We start from the raw sequence: 3,849 nt of genomic DNA, 5'->3' as shown, positions 1-3,849 counted from the left end.
AACACCCAACACCTCAACATCAACACAAGACTCAACATTGTATAGTATTCTACATAAACAAAACAATATCACATCCTCTCTCATTAAGCAAACACTTCTGGGGTTTTTTGCCTTTAAAAGAAGTGAAAGTCTTTGATGGTGATCCTTTGGAATTTAGTGTTTATGAGATGTTTTAAATGTGATTGAATGCAAGGTTGATGATGCCCAGGATAGACTGTATTTTCTAGAACATTATACCAGGGGGCAACCAAAGGAACTGATAAAAATTTGTCTTCACATGGACCCTGTAAGAGGACATTTTGGCAATGAATTCAAGATCTCTAAAGCTTACATTGATAAGGGATTGTCATGGTCAGCTATCAAATCAGAAGGTCCAAAGTGTTACGTGAAGAGAGAAGGACCCAGAGGCGAAGGCCGGGAAAAGCAAACAGAAGTCTTTATTCGTTCTTGGCAACGACAATAATAATATTAACACAAGCTGTCTGCCGTCCACCTCCACTTCAGTAGCGCAGAACAGGAAAATGAAGCAGGATAAATGGGAACGAAAAGTCTCAGAATCAGCAGGTGCACGCAGACCCCAGCAGCACAGCAAGGGGGAATTCCTCTGCAGGAACGAGTGTGCCAGCGGTGGGCGTTCAGGGAAGGGTGAGTCGCCGAAGGCGCAAAACAGGATGATTGGGCAGACACAGAAGACTCTAGACTGTAATGACCTTTCAGCCATATTCATCTAGAAACTGCTTTAAGACAATACAGAAAACATTGCATTTTGCATTGCATTTGGTGGATATAACAGTGAATGTGTGGATGTGTATGAGCTGTAATGTGAATCTGGAAGTGACTTGAAATTGGAAAAAAGACTTGATTGACAAAAAAAAAAAAAAAAACGACAAACCATTTTGTTATACATTTCCTTCTTTTCCACTATTTTCATACAAGAAAGAATTGACCTCGTAAATGTTTCAGGAAAACGTGTAGACATCATAGCTTTCCATCTCCTCTCACTTATTTGCCATAGTTGAATTCCATAACATGCCAATTACATGTGATACCAATTTCACGTGTTCGCACATAAGTTTTTTGCATTTAATTTTTTTTAGTTAGTTCTTAGTTATTGCCTTGATAATAGAAAATATGAGCTAGGCATCATGTATGACAGTTGCCAAAGTGAGATATGAGCTAAAATGACCAGATCCTGCCATGAGCTATATAGGAGACATATCTTGTATGTACATATAGGGCTTATATGTGGATATAAAGAAGCAATACAGGAGACCTATATGGCCTGTATATGCACATATATGCACCTCAATTTTGCCTATATGTGGCATATATACGCATATATGCAGCATATATATTATCATATATGTGCATATATACTGCTCATAGGTTTCATATATGCGCATATATCCTCATATAGGTTCTTTCCATGTGGGCTTGTATGTACATATAGGGCTTATATGTGGATATAAAGAAGCAATACAGGAGACCTGTATGGCCTGTATATGCACATATATGCACCTCAATTTTGCCTATATGTGGCATATATACGCATATATATTATCATATATGTGCATATATACTGCATATAGGTTTCATTTATGCGCATATATCCTCATATAGGTTCTTTCCATGTGGGTACATTGCTATATTTCAGATGGTGTGCAGTGAGCTGGTGTGTGATGTAATCTTCCTGGTATGGAAGTTTGCTCAACAAAAGAAAGTGGTCCAGGAAACATAAGAAAATGTGGATGGCCATGATTCAATATCTACTAAAGCCTTCAGGTAATTTTTATTTTTTTATTTCTTTCTTTTATTATTTTTTTCATGACTACCAGTGTAAATTGAAACAAAATTCTTTATGCATTCCAATTGCAGGAACAATTACAAACACTTCTGAAGACTCCAAGAAACTGGCGTTGAGAAGATATTTGGCAAGGCAACATATGGCCTTGGTTTAAAGGGAGCACATTCAAATTTGTTGACTAGTGTCTTAAAGAAATAAAGAAACCTCTAGGAATGATGATATCAACCAGTTAAAACTACAGCAGATTAATTATGTATCTTTGCTATACCTTTTTGTTGTGAAATGTTTCTGTTTTTACATGGATTTAATTCACTAGATTTATTTGTAATTGAATAAAAAAAAGAAATAAATGTCATAATTAAACTTGATTATTTTATTTTAATATTGGACCCATAAACATCATTTTCAATCAACATTTTTCATTTTGTTCTTACACAAACAATCTGTACAACAGACATTGAATGATACTGTCACACACACTGAAGCGGAGTGGAGCCAGGAGAAAACGTGCGGGAAACCGGAATAATAATAATAATAATAATAATAATAATAATAATGATATTTATTGAAAACAAAAGCAACTTAGAACAAAAACCAGGAAAACTGAGAGAACAAGTAACATTATCGACTGACAAAGGGGAGTGAGCAGACACAGACTTACACTGAAACGGGGTGTGGTTACAAACGAGATAACAAGGGGGAAATACAAATATGGGCAAGACTAAACCAACTGAACACGAACCAAAAGGGGGAGACAAGGACTAAACCAAAAATGACTAGAAACAGAAGGGGAGAAAACACTGGGAGAACAGAAAATACAAGACTAAAACCTGACATTACCTACCTACCTACCTACCTACCAACCTACCCCAGGTGGCCATGGCCGGGTAAACAGTCCAGGTGGCCATGGCTGATCAGGGGAGTAGCCCCCCCCCCAAAATTTTCTTGGGGGAACCTAGGGCATAGTCCACCCAGGAGAGCACGGAGGGGCGCGCAGGAGAGAGCTCCGGCTCTGGAGGGCGCGCAGACTCTGGAAGGCGAGCAGGAGGGCGCGCTGGAGGCGTCGACTCTGGACGGCGCTCTTGAGGAGCATGCTCTGGACGGCACTCGGGGCGAGCGGGCTCTGGAGGGCTGGACGACCCCAGCGGAGACTCTGGAGGGCTGGGCGTCTCCAGCGGAGATTTAGGGAGAGCAGGCTCTGGGCGAGTGGTCACTGGAGGGCTGGGCGGAACCAGCGGAGACTCAGGGAGGCTGGGCGGAACCAGCGGAGACTCAGGGAGGCTGGGCGGAACCAGCGGAGACTCAGGGAGGCTGGGCGGAACCAGCAGAGACTCAGGGAGGCTGGGCGGAACCAGCGGAGACTCAGGGAGGCTGGGCAGAACCAGCGGAGACTCTGACTTGGCGGTAGCCATCATGGGTACAGATTCAGGCTTGGCGGCCATCTTGGCCAGGGACTCAGGAACAACGGCCATCTTGGCCAGGGTTTCAGGCTTGGCGGCCATCTTGGCCGAGAACTCAGGAACGGCGGCCATCTTGGCCAGGGATTCAGGCTCGGCGGCAATCTTGGCCGGGAACTCAGGCTCGGCGGCAATCTTGGCCGGGAACTCGGGAACGGAGGCAATCTTGGCCGGGGACTCGGGAACGGAGGCCATCTTGGCCGGGGACTCGGGAACGGAGGCCATCTTGGCCAGGGACTCGGGAACGGAGGCCATCTTGGCCGGGGACTCGGGAACGGAGGCCATCTTGGCCGGGGACTCGGGAACGGAGGCCATCTTGGCCGGGGACTCGGGAACGGCGGCCATCTTGCATGCAGACTCTGGCGTGGCTGCCATTTTGAGGGCAGATAGTAACATGGTGGCCATCTTGTGAACAGACTCTGGCGTGGCAGCCATCTTGCGAACAGACTCTGTCATGGCAGCCATCTTGCTTGCAGACTCTGGCATGGCAGCCATCTTGCTTACAGACTCTGGCGTGGCAGCCATCTTGCGTGAAGTCGCGGCGGCCATCTTGGGTGCTGACTCTGGCTTGGCAGCCATCTTGCCTGC

The 3,849-nt window shown here is 45.0% G+C and overlaps 1 long non-coding RNA gene across 1 annotated transcript; it reads left to right on the top strand.

Moving 5' to 3' along the window:
* Positions 1-510: 510 nt before the first annotated feature.
* LOC141336067 (uncharacterized) lies at positions 511-3,054 on the top strand. Its single transcript, XR_012355684.1, has 3 exons — positions 511-645; positions 1,655-1,782; positions 1,876-3,054. It is a non-coding gene; the product is annotated as an uncharacterized lncRNA (long non-coding RNA).
* Positions 3,055-3,849: the final 795 nt, after the last annotated feature.

Source organism: Garra rufa, chromosome 6 (genome assembly GCF_049309525.1).
Source record: "Garra rufa chromosome 6, GarRuf1.0, whole genome shotgun sequence".
NCBI classification, from domain to species: domain Eukaryota; kingdom Metazoa; phylum Chordata; class Actinopteri; order Cypriniformes; family Cyprinidae; genus Garra; species Garra rufa.
This window is presented reverse-complemented; position numbering and strand designations above follow the sequence as displayed.